Source organism: Argiope bruennichi, chromosome 10, assembly GCF_947563725.1.
Source record: "Argiope bruennichi chromosome 10, qqArgBrue1.1, whole genome shotgun sequence".
NCBI lineage: Eukaryota > Metazoa > Arthropoda > Arachnida > Araneae > Araneidae > Argiope > Argiope bruennichi.
The window spans coordinates 92,956,364-92,972,454 of NC_079160.1; the positions used below are offsets into that span (position 1 = coordinate 92,956,364).

General features: G+C 29.8%; 1 long non-coding RNA gene across 1 annotated transcript in view; it reads left to right on the top strand.

The window, feature by feature from the left end:
* The window catches only part of LOC129987887 (uncharacterized), an 82,570-nt gene extending 68,497 nt beyond the window's left edge, over nucleotides 1-14,073 (top strand). The window contains exon 2 of the long non-coding RNA XR_008785607.1: nucleotides 13,718-14,073. This is a non-coding gene — a long non-coding RNA (uncharacterized LOC129987887). The remainder of the gene's footprint in view (nucleotides 1-13,717) is intronic.
* The last annotated feature ends 2,018 nt before the right edge of the window (nucleotides 14,074-16,091 follow it).

The following is a 16,091-nucleotide window of genomic DNA, read 5'->3' on the forward strand; positions in this document are numbered from 1 at the left end:
AAAGCTCAAATTTATTGAGAACTGATAAAAGCTTCCATAATAGTAAGAATTGTATGACTATAAAAATTTAAAGTTTAAAAATATTTTGCTGAATTTTGAAATATTTCATTGACATATTTAAAATAAATATGCATATCATTTTCTTATTTAAAATATTTCTTGCTTACAAGCTAATTTCAGAAATAACAATTTCATTGCATATTTTGAAATTTAATTTTAGTTACTATAGTCGTTCAATTGGCAAATATCTAAGCTTTTTAATATATAAGTGCAACGTTTTCACAAATATCTTAAATTAGTACATGAAACTAAGCATTAGCTTAGTTTTATGTACTTAATTTAAAACTAAGGTTTGGCGTTTTTCGTTCGTTATTCCCATTTTGGGGAGAGAGAAATACTTTCACTTTAAAGTGTTTTGAGAAAAATAGCAATTGTTTAAATTAATCAAAAATGAACTGAAATTCTTATTCCCAATAAGCTGATTAATTTTTTGACAATCAAGATACTTTCTTGTAAATTTTAAAATATTTGAAATATCCAATCGCAGAAAAATATTCAGGACAATGTGTTCTATATTGATTACACCATTTAGCATCCCTATTTTAGAAACCCTTCTATTTGATTTTTTTTCCATTTCAAAGCAGATTTAAAAGCAGCATTTTGTTTTTTTATAACTTAGCAGGATAATTATTTGAAAACAATGTATTCCAAATAATTATCCTGCTAATTTATCAATGATATATTTATGAATTTTATTTATTTTAAAAATATCAAAGATGATCTTATTTTTAACAAACTTTATGATTTATTTTTCTTATTAATATTCTACAAAAACGGATTATATATCTGCATAGAAATATTACTTGCCTTATCCCTTTGGCGACCAGCCGTTATGTCAGAGTTCGTGTGTTTGATACAGTAGTCGCTGCTTGTAGTGACAGCGGATGTATCGATTAATCGATTATATTGATGAAAATACCGAAGAATGGATCACCCATATTTATATACATAGAAACTCCGTCGGTTCTAATGATCAACAATTCACTTGTAAAGATCAACTTCTATGCCCCTGTGATCCGGCATGGCTGTTTTATTAGGACCAATCAAAAGGATAATCCTGATATATTGAAATTCCAGCAGAGCTTTCCTATGAAGATTGTGAGGTCTGGCTCAGAGTTAACGTAAATTAGAAGAAAACTAAATGTATAGAGAAAGAATATGTCATGAGTGGACGAATCAAAGAAATAACGGCATATAGCATTACGACAAGAACGATAAAATCGAGCAAGAAAAGAAACCACCATCCGCAAGTGTTTCGACTCTTAAGAAGATAATCCATTATCGTGCTGAATCTTACACTGGATATAATGAACATTTTATCCAACGAACAGTCTCGATAACCTTTTAAAAAGGTACAAAAATTATATATGTATAAATATTTCAATCTGTACGTTGTATTGATATGTTTGCTTCTAATTAAATCGAATGGATAATACAAATGAAACTATATGGTCTGTTTTCTCTGTTGTCCTTGTAAACTGTAGAATTGTATTACTTTGAAAGTATTTTGGGTATCTTAGATAATTTTGACTTCGACCCAATGGGATCAATTGCACTAAGTGGTGTCCTCTATATCAATCAGACCTCTTAATTCAATGTTCATAATTTCTTTTACAGAGTATTTTTAAGCTTCAATAGCTTCTGGTGACATTAAAGCTGTATTATTTTAAAATCCTTATAACTATTCCTTTTATTATATTAATGAATATTACTAAAGAAATGAAGTCTCGATACATCCTAGCACCGATATAATTGAACCGTTAACCAAACTTGCTTTTTTTCTTTAAAGTAATTTCATTTTCTGATTCCTCATTAATAATTTGGAATAGACTGAATTTCATCAAAAAAGAATCAAAATCTTATTTTTAATAAACATTTCTTGTTGTTTTTTCTCTTTAATATTCTATAAACACTTATTATATCTTTGCATAAATCTAATAAATATACAAGAAAGGAAGTGAACTTGTGAAACAGTAAAACGTTTTTTTCCCTCTTTGCATTATTACGCATTGTTTCCTTACAATGCTTCTGTTAGACACACTCACCATTGTTCAATCCACGATCTTTTAAGCTCTTTGGTCAATATTAAAGTTGTCCGATAGCATCAAAAATGGAGTAGGCAACGCATGTGTGCAAACTTCGTATTTAACGGCTATTAGCATTACAAATCTTTTTTTCGACGACATGATCATGAAAGCTATTGTTTGCTTCTCAGATATAACATGTTGCCAATACACATTTTCTGAAGATCTTTCGTTGTGATGTTTAAATAAACGTTTGCTTTAAAGAAATTATTCAGTTCCAATTTAAAGAATATTTTAACTATTTTTATTAGCTCTTTTTTTATTGTTTGACAGACTTAACATCAACTGGACAAGTCAGGCACGATACAAGTCATTATGTATAACTGAATTTGAGAATAGAAACATATAGAGTGGTATTAGAGTGGGTTTTTTCCTAAAGGAAAGGATATACAAGATAAAGTGTACGTTGTAGAATAAAGTGAAAGAATTCGATACAACTTATGAAAAGTGTAATGAAATAAAGTGAATGGAAAGAATTCACCATATAAAGTGAAAACAAGGAATAAAATTAATATACTTTATAGCATACAAAGCAATAAAAGGAACAAAATGGATATACCGTATAGTGGGAAAGGCAATAAAATAAATGAAAGAAAAGGATTCATCAGATAAAGTGAAAATCATTTATGATCAATGATTCATCAAATAATAAAGTGGGAAAAAAAAGATACAAGGGAATAAAATGCACAGCAGAGAATAAAATGATTGCATGAATTAATGTGAAAGAAATGACTATAGCATATAAATTGTGCAACGCAATAAAATGAAAGGGGAAAAATGCTACAGATAAAGTATACACGATACTGTATAAACTGAAAGAAAATGAGATAAAGTTCTTAGAACCAAATAAAGTGAAAGAAAAGTATACACCAGATGAAATATAAGGAATAGAATAAAGGGAAAGAAAAGAATATACCAGATAAAATGCACATTAGGGAATAGAGTAAAAGAAGCGAATACACCAGACAAAATGCACATGATAGAATAAAGTGAAAAAAAAGGAATATACCAGACAAAATGCACATGATAGAATAGAGTGACAGAAGGGAATACACCAGATAAAATATACATTATTGAATAGAGTGAAAGAAAGGAAAGCAGCAAATAAAGTAAAAGAAAAATGTTAACGAGGTAAAATTCATAATTTATCTATATATTATGAATTTATTACACACACACATGTATGTATGTATACATACGGCATACTGTATGTTCTGTTATTTTGAACCGTTTTGTGTAAAATTTTATATCGTGGATTTTCTTATTATTAAGAACCACTTAAAAGACGAAAAATTAAGATTGAAATTGGGAAGTTTAAAAATTAGGTCAATAAAATATGTAGATGCTCTCTTATGTGAATGTAGTTTGAATATTTTTAAAGAGGACATACTTCCAAGTTGAATGATGGATATACTTTTCTTGAATTCGGCTTTTAAAAATTGCAAAATAATGGAAATGAAATATTTGACCCAATATATCATTCCATAACATTGCAACCATTTATTCCATGCCTAAAACATTTGAGACTCCATCGAAAACATTACTTCCACCATTTTTATTCAAAGGTTCTACTATTTATAGTTCTCTAATGAACGCTTTGGCAGCCAAGATATAATTTTTTTGTTATTTTTAAAAAATTGTTATAATGAATATTTTATTGTTTCTGTTTTTTTAACTGCTTTTTTGAATTTATGCAAAACTCATTCTCTTTTTTTTTTCTTAGCCATTGCATTATTTGCATTTGTGTTCTAGATCATGACTGAAATCATGTAGCTCTTTTGCAAGACATTATTTAAAACTGTACGCAAAAGATCTGCAATTCCAAATGAATGCATCTTGCAACAAAATCATGATTACTGCTTTTTCCAGATAAATTCCATTTTCTTAAATAAGCGCCATACACATGTAAGAAATTCTTTTTCGAATTTTTTACGTCTGAGCAATTCCAAGCAGAATTTGTTTTTCAATCTGATATAACCTTGATCTGTTCAAAGGAAAATTAGAGAAATTTTGACAGATGACAAAATAATGGCCCGATAAACTGAAAACCGAAGACAAAAATTAAAATGACCAATTTCCTCCCAGTAATTATATGACAAGTTCCACGGATCCAATGTTCTGGCAATGAGCGATGCCCAGAATTCTGGTAAAGCCACACCTAACGATAAAAAATAACCTATTCACTGTCCAATTATGCTTTAATGATTACAGATGGGCTGTTTGGAGTTTGATTTTAAGTGTTTGGTATAACAGTTCATAGATTGTTAAATACGGTATGGTGTAGCAATACTTTTAATGGCGTTATTACTCTTAATTTCAGCTACATGATTTTGATTCAGTGAGTCTATTCGATTATCGTGGGTTTATTAAGCAATTTCCCAGAGGAACTGGAAGTCCATTAAAGGAAATAAGAAAATGAAGTGACTTGTTCAGTTAGGATTGTTATGCGTAGTCCAGTAAAAAAAGTTAATTGCACGCCTCCTTCAAAAAAATTTCCGTTAAAAGTTATTTTAATTGAACTCGAAGAGAACAATTATAATAATTTCTCTTTGCATATTTTATATTCAAGACGATTGAGAATGTTAATATAATGAGTATTTGTAAGTAAACAAGATTATTTAGATGATCTTTCCAAAAAAGAAAGGGGGAAAAAACCCCCATCTTGAAGCAAGTTTTTTCGTTTGATAGTTAAAGTATTACATTTTCGTACTATATTTTTCCATTTAAATTATTGAAAATAAAAGAATTTCATATGAGGACGGAATCGTATATTTTTTGAGAGTCAAAAATAAGAAATAAAAAAAATGATGAATTACCATCATAAAACTACTCTATTTATTGATGATGTTTATGTTGTGCTTGCGTTACCACGGAAAAGGGGGAGTAATAGCTTCTGAGGGTAAAGACCTCCGAGACCTGAAGGCAGAAGTCTGACTTCTAGCTCATATGAAGATGACACTCACACATTCGCTTGCACAACCCCCGGGACGCGCAGATTACGGGGAAGACGCGTTACTCCTCGGACAGGGTGCCGGCACTCTTTTTATTCAATTATTTAAATGACTGATAGGTAGACCATTGAAAAAATTAAATATGCTCTTTTCTTAAAATCCTTTGGTGAATAACTATTTCAATGAAACTTTATTGCAACACTTCAGATATTTGTCTGTACCAAGTAACATAGTGGCTTTCATGCGTCATTTTAATATGACTGATGACCCGTTGTAATGTCTCAGCAGTTGCAAATTATGGGCCCAAACTAAACATGCGTGCAATGATTTGTTTGTGTTTTTTTTCGATGCAGAGGATAGAAAGGTGATACTGCACCGAAATTTATCGGCAGTTGTATGAAGTGTATGGTGAAAATGCATTGCCACGTCAAGCTATCCCGAAGTGGTGCAACATCTTTGAGAATGGACAAATTTTAACCAATTTAATTGCAAATGAAGACCCTTTTCTGAGGTAAATTATGAGATTGCTGCTTGTTTGAAGTTAAGTTGGGCCAGATTTCTTTCTAGGAAAGGAATTTTTGTATCACGCTTCAAAAAATATCTAAATTATAGAGGTAATCATGTCGAAAAATAGAACTTCTGGATACAGATAAAGTTATTGTAAAATTCCTATCGTGTTTACTTTCTTCAGCAATAAAACTCATTTTTTTTTTCTCTCGTTTTAACTCATTTTCATTCTAACCATATCCCGTGGACTTTGTTTACAAGTAAAAAAAATCAACCGTATTTGAAGATGGAAATAGTTTCTGATCGAGTCAATTAATGTTCATGAGTTGAATCAGTTTAGTATTGTAGGAAGTAGAGATAAATAAAATGGCAAATGCTACATGATGGCAAAAAAAATGTCAAATATAGTTATGGCAAAAATGGCTATAAAATGGCAAATGCTACATGATGCCAAAAAAATGGCAAATATAGTTATGGCAAAAATGGCTATAAAATGGCAAATGCTGCATGATAGATTTATCACGAGAGAGAAAAGACTCAAGCCTTTTCATAGTGTTTCATGTAAATGAAACAATAGGCAGTATGTGCTATGATCATATAGTGTCGTCACACAGTAGCATCCCTAATATCATGTGATCGATTCATGTTCAGATGAGAAACATAAAATGCGCAATTAAAATTTAATTTTATAGCCCATCATCTTTTATTACGTTTTATTCTACTTTTATCCTCCAATGCTTGGGGCAGGCGGTTAGTTTAGGAAAGAAGGCGGCAACAATTGAAGATCATGACAGTCCTTAAGTATAATTGGATTCCTCCAATGACCATTTGAGTCCGTACTTCGGATGTTTTTTGTTCCATCGAGTGGAGAACAATTTCATGTACATCTGCAATTTTAACTACAATATTAAATATCGCTTTATTTATCCAATTCATTGCAGTTTTGAGTGATCACGTAAACATGCACGCTATTATACAGCCCAACAATTGGTCATCCCCTTTTGATAGATATCATCCAATATTTAATTCAAATAACCTATTCACCTGATAGGCTTGTATATCCAGTTTCATTAATTTAGCTAAGAATTTCAGGAAGAAAAAAAATTTGCAAGACCTTGATGCATTTGCCATACTGTGTTTTAAAGCAAGTTCTTTTTCAACCTAAAATGCGTTTTGTAAAAATGATAAAGCTATAAGTAATAAGCCTGATTTTTTCAATTTTATTAGAACTTATGTATTATGTTTTCAACTAGGTTAATGAAATAACTATATTAGTTAAATGGTCTAACTAGATTAATTTGATAGTCTGATGAATGAGTTTCTAAAAGCCTTTCATGTTCTGTAAGAAGTGGCGATCCAAATCTTAAACTAACAAAATCAAACTAAGGAACATAAAAATTTATTGTGAATATTATTATTAATTTTAATAATCTTTAAATCAAAAACTTCCATAAAATTTAAAGAATTATCTCACGAGCTCGGTAACATCAAAACATTATTCATTTAATAATTTTTATTAATCTAATCATTTTCGAAATTACCTTGAATATGTTGATGTTAAAAAATTCCCTTGTTATTATTAGAGTTTCAAAGGAAACTAGAACATTGACTACCCCTTAATGTATGGGACAATCACCTCTAGCTTTGCTTTCATATTCTAAGACTTTCCTAAATAATAATAATAAACCTTCTCAATTTTGACGTGAATTATAATTTTTAAGTTTCATTTTCCGAAAGCGAAGCAATTCACACATTTACCCTGAAAATATCAACCACGATATATTTATTTATTTATTTCCTCATTTCCAAGTCATTTAACTTAAAAATTCCATCCCTAAAAACCCAAGGTTAGTCAACAAAAAGCTCCAAAGAAGGCCTTTTCCTTTCTTTTGTGATGGTGCATCTGGTAGCGATCGCGAAGAAAGGATCAACCATTTGCATTTAATTAGATTCATTATAGAGGTGTGACCGTTCACGGTTTTTGAGTAGATTCCAGCATACTTTTCTGCAATGGTTTTTTTTTTTTTTTTTTTTTTTTTTGCTTATTTGTTTGCCAGAACTGGGCAGATTTTTGATAGCTAAAAGAGCTACTCAAATTCAGCCAGACTGTAATTGGGATCGTGGTGTCGTGTTAAGTTTTGGTAAACGGTGTCCGGGATAGAATCAGACCTGCCCATTCCGATGATTAGTATTTTTTCCCTTCCTGCAAGAAAAAATATACAAAGAGCAGCTGCAAATGTAAATTAAACGTTTTCTAACACTAATAGCCGCCAGACAACTCTTTGTTCGCAATAATCTGTTAACCTTGGTGATTATTTGATATTCATTTCGTTGATCAAATGATAATGATTAGTGATAATGATATCACCCTTTATCTTTTAAGAGGGACGATTTATTTTTTGAATAATCCGAAGTGTGCGCATTCGCTTTTTTTTTCAGGGGATTTCACGGAATTGCGTTCTTATAAACAAGTGAATGTCATTAAGATTTAAAAAAAATTGGATGTATCTATTTTTTGACTTATTTTTTATTTTTCGTTTATAACTTTCGGGAAATAATTATTTTTCTTAATGATAAAATCCCACTGATATTAAGTTTCCAGCAAAGGTTGTTCTATTATACAGAATAAAAAAAGCTTTATGGACATTAATATTTCATAGGATTTTAAAAATACTTCTTAAAGGTCCATCATCTTATCTTACTTAGACAAAACTTTAATCTCTTGACATTAGACGTAGTCTTCTATGATGACGCATTCTGCTTCAGAAATGAAATATTTTGTTTTTCACAAGCCTTAAGTTTGTAATGCTTAAGTACGGGAAATGTCACAGATTTCTTGAAGTTGATCGAGGTTTCTTGGAGTTGATCGATATTAATTAAGATCAATTTTTATTCATTACAATACAGAGAAATACATTATAAACTACGTTTGAACAAATAAATTTTAGTTCCGATGGTCATTTGCTAGCTGTAATATGTGCACTCCTGAATCAATTGCGAACATTCTTATTTCTTGATTCTTTCAAGAATTTGGTAATACAAATTTATGATGGTGACATTTAAGGCATTAATGGCTGTGAGGTTTCTCCCGTCACTCGATTTGAATTTACTCATGCATTTTAAAAACATGCAGAACTGGGTATAACAGAGCCTACACCAAGCATGGCAAGTTTATTGCCTAAAAGAATTCGTTGTCCACAATGAATTTTGGCTCAATAAATGTAATATGTGACGAACTTTTTGTGATGAAAATGATGACTGACGAATTAAAATGACTGACGATGACTGACGATTTAAAGGCAATTTTCAACCCTCAACGCATACATTTTAATCTTTGGGGAAACTACAACGTAGAAAAAAAATACATGGAAGGTATTTTAAGCCTCAGGGTATTACAAAACATGAAAATTCATGAAAGAATTATTTTTAGCACATAAACATAAAAGAACATTGCATTTGCTTCACGATTACTATGTGGTATCTTTACATAGTGGAATTTGACACCTCAATCGTTTGAAAATATAGGCCAGAGACCAACGCCGTCATTTTATACATTCATAAACGACAAAGGCTGAGATGACCCTTTAGGTTTAGTGAATTTCTGCATAACCAATTTTGCATTTGATGTATTTTTAAGTCACTATAAAAGCTAGATTTTTTCTGAATAAATTTATCAGTATATATAAAAATATAAATATTATTCGTTACTTTTACTTTGTTTCTATCCCAAAACAATTTTTCCTGTATGTTTTTTATTACTTTTTATATAAATAATCGTAATTCGTAACACTCGCCGAAATGAAGTACTCAGATAGCGCGCCAACAATGAAAATTGTCACAGATAAAGAAATAAACTGTCAAAGATTCTAATTGCGTTCGGAAACAATAAAATAGCTTTAGTAAAATTTAAAAAAAAACCACTATGCAAATATTACTACTTAAAGAGATATGAGGTTTTAATCATACGATGCAGATTTACATCGGTTTGCATTTAAGTGTTAAAAAGTGTCTAGTTAATCTATTTTAAATTGCTCGTTTCTTTTGAGGCGCTGCAACTTTACTGTCTTATTTTGCATGTAAACTCCATAGATAATGAACAAAGACTTTCTTTTTCAATTTTCACAATGGAAGAATGTCACACGGTTGGAAATTAAATGACGCGATGATAAAGGTTTTGAATTTTATTCCAACAATGAATGTAGGTTTAAAAAAAGTAGAAAAAATATTTTTTAAAAGATAACAGAAATTTACTGAAAAATTCCCTAATGTGATTTGAAAAGGGATTTTTTTTTAATGTCAAAATGAAAAAAAAAAAAACAATTTTGTATTATGATATTTTTTGAATATTATAATGGATAACATGGAGATCTCACTTAACTTTTCATTAATTAAGAAATTTGGAAATCGTTCCAAGGTGAATATTAGGCCCTCCAAAATATATAGCTATCAAATTTACTAGCTGTAGATTAAATGATTTAGCTTAGATCGACAAGACAGGAGCTACTTATTTATTATTAGCTTCATTATTATTATTGGGGATAGAAATAGAGAGATTGCAGTTCTTCAAAAAAATGGGCATTTTGCCAACTTTTTATTTCATGCAGCAATGAACATATGCAGCTTATTAAATTGCATGTTTGAACTCCATTGCGCATATTCTGCAGGACTTTCAGCAAGAAAAAATAAACTCGTAAATATACAAATATGAACTAATTCTTTTATTATTTGACTGAATTTATAATTCTAAATAATTTGTATTGTATTATTAGAAATGATATTAACATTTTGCCAAGGAAGAATGATACAATCTTACATGCTACAAGCTTTAATTTGAGCTTTTATTAATATGAATGGCACTACGTTGATAAAAAGCTAGTTTTTCTTGTGCAAGCGTAAAACGCTCGAACTGGCTAGATTTCATTTCGGTTTTTATTTTCTAAAATAAAATACACTAAATTTTGATTAATGCGTAAATAAATTTCATATTTCAACAACGCACAACATCATGCTTTGATCCAAAGGATATTCTTTATAGGGGTTTTTCTAATATCCAATAATATGAAGGTAACTTTATCCGTAACTGATTGTAAATTTAGCATGAACTTTTATCATTATGAGTGGCAACATTCTTAAAAAGTTAATTTTATTAGAGACTCGTAAGAAACTCTTGCAGTTTAAATTTATTTTGATTTTATATTGAAGCATGGATGAGCTTCTGTCTCCAACAACACGCAACAACACTCTTTGCTGTAAAAGGACCGTCTCTATCGTGTTCTCAAAATCAAACACATAAGAGTATCTTTACAAATACTACTAATTTGATCAACAATAAATGTAATACAACTTGAATTTTTATCAATATCAGTGGTGCTACGTTAATGAAAAGCTAATTTTCTCATGCACATACTCGTGATAGTTCAATTTTATTTTGAATTTTATGTTGAAGCATGGGTAACCTTCTGTTTCCAATGACACGCAATAACACTCTTTGATGTAAAAGGACCGTCTCTATCGTGTTCTTCTCAAAATCAAACACATAAGAGTATCTTTACAAATACTACTAATTTGATCAACAATAAATATAATACAACTTGAATTTTTATCAATATAAGTGGCGCTACGTTAATGAAAAGCTAATTTTCTCATGCACATACTCGTGATAGTTCAATTTTATTTTGAATTTTATGTTGAAGCATGGGTAACCTTCTGTTTCCAATGACACGCAATAACACTCTTTGATGTAAAAGGACCGTCTCTATCGTGTTCTTCTCAAAATCAAACACATAAGAGTATCTTTACAAATACTACTAATTTGATCAACAATAAATATAATACAACTTGAATTTTTATCAATATAAGTGGCGCTACGTTAATGAAAAGCTAATTTTCTCATGCACATACTCGTGATAGTTCAATTTTATTTTGAATTTTATGTTGAAGCATGGGTAACCTTCTGTTTCCAATGACACGCAATAACACTCTTTGATGTAAAAGGACCGTCTCTATCGTGTTCTTCTCAAAATCAAACACATAAGAGTATCTTTACAAATACTACTAATTTGATCAACAATAAATATAATACAACTTGAATTTTTATCAATATAAGTGGCGCTACGTTAATGAAAAGCTAATTTTCTCATGCACATACTCGTGATAGTTCAATTTTATTTTGAATTTTATGTTGAAGCATGGGTAACCTTCTGTTTCCAATGACACGCAACAACACTCTTTGATGTAAAAGGACCGTCTCTATCGTGTTCTTCTCAAAATCAAACACATAAGAGTATCTTTACAAATACTACTAATTTGATCAACAATAAATGTAATACAACTTGAATTTTTATCAATATCAGTGGTGCTACGTTAATGAAAAGCTAATTTTCTCATGCACATACTCGTGATAGTTCAATTTTATTTTGAATTTTATGTTGAAGCATGGGTAACCTTCTGTTTCCAATGACACGCAACAACACTCTTTGATGTAAAAGGACCGTCTCTATCGTGTTCTTCTCAAAATCAAACACATAAGAGTATCTTTACAAATACTACTAATTTGATCAACAATAAATGTAATACAACTTGAATTTTTATCAATATCAGTGGTGCTACGTTAATGAAAAGCTAATTTTCTCATGCACATACTCGTGATAGTTCAATTTTATTTTGAATTTTATGTTGAAGCATGGGTAACCTTCTGTTTCCAATGACACGCAACAACACTCTTTGATGTAAAAGGACCGTCTCTATCGTGTTCTTCTCAAAATCAAACACATAAGAGTATCTTTACAAATACTACTAATTTGATCAACAATAAATGTAATACAACTTGAATTTTTATCAATATCAGTGGTGCTACGTTAATGAAAAGCTAATTTTCTCATGCACATACTCGTGATAGTTCAATTTTATTTTGAATTTTATGTTGAAGTATGGGTAACCTTCTGTTTCCAATGACACGCAACAACACTCTTTGATGTAAAACGACCGTCTCTATCGTGTTCTTCTCAAAATCAAACACATAAGAGTATCTTTACAAATACTACTAATTTGATCAACAATAAATGTAATACAACTTGAATTTTTATCAATTTCAGTGGCGCTACGTTAAGGAAAAGCTAATTTTCCCATGCATTCTTAACATAATCGTGATAGTTCAATTTTATTTTGATTTTATATTTTGTATAATAGAATCAATTAATTTTTAACTAATGCATGGATGAATTTCATACTTCAAGAATATGCAACATTATGCTTTAACTTAAAAAGGTACGTCTCTGTTGTGGTTCTTATTTCAAATACATATACACAACTTTGCCAGTACTACAGATTTGACTGATTATAAATATAGAATGACTTGAACTTTTATCAAAGAGAATGGCAACACGTTAGTAAAAGGCTAGTTTTTACATTGACTCACAACGCGCTTCTGCAGGTTAAATATTATTTTGATATTTTATTTTGTATAATAGAATAAACTAGTTTTTAATTAATGCATATATGATACTCTGATTCCCACATTTAGATCTGAAAGAAACATCTCTATCGTGACTTTTTTTTTCTCATCTTTAAAGATATAAATGTAAATTTACTCGCACTACGAACTGAATATAAATCTGCATCGGTTTATTGGTCCAAACTGGAAGGCACAAGTAAATATCTGCTCTAGAATTCCAAAGTGAATAATGTAATTTGTAAATTTCAAAATAGATATAAAACCTCAGTTGCAGGTCGCCTTCAAGCAAGATTAGGGATGACATAAACTAATGAAAATTTAAAAATAACATTATATTAACTCATCAAAATATTATTTCAGTGCAAATCTTGAAATGGAATTTAAAAAAAAAGTTAAAATGGAGAAGCTTTATAGAATTTAAAGCATCAATTCTTATTTAGGCAACAGTTTCTAAATTTCTCGTTTTCTTTTCCAAAGGTTTTACGATTTTTAAGACCGGTATTTAGGAGTATCGTAAAGATAAAACATTTTATGATTCCGCTTGTTTCGTATAGAACTTCTAGTTACAGTCTTTAGCCTAATGTAAATCTTATCAACAATCTATGTACTTTTCAGCCAATTCTCGTACTAACTTGAAAGTTCAATGTTCTTTTTTTTTCCAGATACTATTGTCGCCCGATGTCTTCAGCTTTACAACCAAGTCAAGATCTGGCATTTATCTGATGACATGAAAATGGCATTACCATATCGTTACCTCGTCCATACTCAACGAAACTTAAAAAAAAAAAATGAAACGAAAATTGTGATACTGTATAGCAAATCCAAAAATATCAACGAATCCAGTCTTTCTTTTGATACGTTCGTATGGAACAGATACCATCTACATGCATATCAGTTTGTTTCTGGAAAGAAAAGAAGGGGAAAAAAACATTGGAGAGATATTATTTTTTTTAAAGTTGATGTAGAAATTCAAGATATTCGTCCTTCTACTTTTTCGTAATAAATATGTAATTTGTAATTTGTAAACATAACTGATTTTATCTATGCAATAACATTGGATACAGAAGCACTTCAAGTGTACGAAATTGAAATTTCATCTGATAGTAGATAGCCATTTTTATTTCGTAATTTAAATGTGAAACATAACAATTTAAATACAAATCCAACCGTCTAAAAGAATATTTTATGTGAAATTTTTTTATCGTCATTTTAAAATTCTAAAACTTATCTATACAATGACAGTTATGTGGTATCTTTCTTTAGTTCCCACAAACGAGAAGAAAAATCTTTTAAAATATTTCTTGAGTGAAGCTAACAAACGTGTTATTTAGCTATAGAATGTGGCAACATCAACAGAAGTTGATGGATCATTTGATTTCTCTTCCCCAATGGAAACAAAGAGATTATTATTTTCCAATTTATTAAAAATAGATCTCAGGCTTGCTTGCTAAATATCATCGAAACGAATGAAAGAAAACGAATTCAAAATGCGTTTCATTTGAAAAATATTCAGAAGTTTTTTTTTTTTTTTTTTTTCAAAAAGGATATTTCAAAAGTTTAAAGTGTGATTATTTTTCAAACTGTGAAATAATTTAATGGAGTTTAGATTCAAATTACCACAAAAAGTATAGCTGAAATTCATTCATATAAATTCATTTAAAACCAGCTGAATTTTTGCTCACATTCTCTAATAAAGATGTCGTTACTCTTTGATCTTCACCTAAAGGTATGGGATTTGGATATGGTCTTGAACACCAAGAATACTCAAATTTTTATTTTCAGAGTTCTATACATTAAAAGTTTTGTGCTTCGTAGAATGAACAAAAAATCAGTAAACATTTTGGATGCCATTTCCAGCCAATTGAAACTAAAATTTGAAACAGAACTACAATTTTAGTTATAATATCACATAATAAATTTCATTTATTTAAAGCATCGCGATTTTAACGTAATCACGATATTATGCAGATAGACAGATGGACAATCATTTGACGGATTTTATTTAAGTAATTTAATACTAATCTTCATTTTGAATTTTAAAACTGTTGAGAAAGCTCAATGTGTTTGCATAATTTCGTTTATGAAGTGAAAATTTTTTCATCAATGGTTTAGTTTTTAGATTAGTTTAGTTATATTAACGTCCCGTTTGAAGCAACACCAGGGCTATTTTGGGAAGGACTTCGTAAATTTGAACCCCGGTCAGATGACGATTACAACACCTGAGCTGGCACCCCCCTCTCCACACCACACCAGCGGGAGGATGTTTGGTCATGACGGATTTAACGTGCAACAGACCCCCTTACACGACGGTTCTTCGGTGGAATCGGGTCTCGAACCTGAAAACCCTCCGGTTCCTAATCCGAGACCTTACCACCAGGCCACTGCGGCCCTCATCAATGGTATCAAAGAATATGATAACTATCTGTAACTTATTCAATCTTTTGTTTCTTATTCAATTAATTTTATTGATTATTTTAAAAAATAACCTTTTTTAAAAATATCAAATATTTTCAAAACAAAAATAATTTGTTTTAAGTTAATAAATTTAATAAATAATTATATTGTGACACAACTTTTTGCGCATATATGTAACTTATCCAGCGAAAAATAAAATAAGCAAATTTGCAATTAACAAATTAATTATTTCAATGCACATCATTAATTTCAAAGAATTCTGCAGTTATGTGCAGTATTAATTTATTAATTATTTAATAGATCTTTATCTTACAAATTTTGTAATATCACTCCCCTAATGCTTTGTAATTTTCTTAGTTATATTTCCCGTTGAATTTGCTATTCTGAATGCTTTCATTACATAAAAAAACTCGTTTATCAAAGTCAATAAATTATATTCTACTTTAATAAAGGAAAAATTATCAAAGGAAATTTCAATTTTTAATAACCTATTATATAGTCTTTTTTTTGATAATTTTTCTAAAATATCAACAGCAAATTATTTTATCAATGAATTTAAATAATTTGTTTTAAAAATCACTTTATAAATATTGGAACTCTAATTTACTATTTTTTTTTGTA